Source organism: Ursus maritimus, unplaced genomic scaffold (genome assembly GCF_017311325.1).
Source record: "Ursus maritimus isolate PB19 unplaced genomic scaffold, ASM1731132v1 scaffold_6, whole genome shotgun sequence".
Classification (NCBI taxonomy): Eukaryota; Metazoa; Chordata; class Mammalia; order Carnivora; family Ursidae; genus Ursus; species Ursus maritimus.
Window position 1 is genome coordinate 47,319,443 of NW_024426774.1, and position 724 is coordinate 47,320,166.

The 724-nt window shown below is 66.4% G+C and overlaps 1 protein-coding gene and 1 long non-coding RNA gene across 9 annotated transcripts in view; one reads left to right on the forward strand and one right to left on the reverse strand.

Annotated features, from left to right (window-relative positions):
• RTKN (rhotekin) overlaps positions 1-724 on the forward strand; it is a 30,008-nt gene that overhangs the window by 13,465 nt on the left and 15,819 nt on the right. The gene's annotated exons all lie outside the window — the stretch shown is intronic.
• LOC103671410 overlaps positions 1-724 on the reverse strand; it is a 6,999-nt gene that overhangs the window by 4,138 nt on the left and 2,137 nt on the right. The window lies entirely within an intron of this gene.

Genomic DNA, 724 nt, shown 5'->3' on the forward strand with positions numbered 1-724 from the left:
GGACGAGACCAGACACAGCCAAGCGGCTCAGGGAACGCACCGAGCAGGTGAAGGTGCGGGGCCGTCAGCATGTTCTCGCGAAACCACCGGAGTCGGGTCACCGTGGCCAGGGGCTCCGCCCTGGAGATGGAGTTCAAACGCGGCCGCTTCCGACTCAGCCTCTTCAGTGATCCGCCCGAGGTGAGACCCACGTCCCTGCCTTCCCCTTCCCCGGCTCCCGCAGCCCTAGCTGTCTCGGCCCCCCGCCCCCGCCCGCGCGCACGCCGAGGGGCGGAGACGCCGCGGTTCGGGTACAAACCGGTTGTTGTTGACTTCAAAAGTGAGGCGCGGACCGTCAGGAAGTTCATCGGACCCCTCAGAAAGTTCGGACACTCCCTGCCCAGTTGCGATGACTTGCCTCTGCCTGGAAAAACTCCGGGTTGGCTTCAGCGTAAGGGTCCGCAGGCTCGATTCCCAAAATATGCCTGGACCAGGCCCCTCCCGGGCATCCCCCGGCAAAGGGCGGTGGGCAGGTGGGCGGGCGCCAGACCGCTCAGACTCGGCCGGGGCGCCCGCTTCTTCCCCGGCCGGCAGCCCCGTCTCACAACCGGTCTCAGCCGTCTGCGACAGCCTTCATTCTCAACTGGACTTCTAGGCCACGTCTGACCACTTCGCTGAAGCCCTCCCCAGCTGCTCCTCTGTGCCCCTGAAGGGCTGGGAGTGTGTGTGTGTGTGTGTGGGGGGG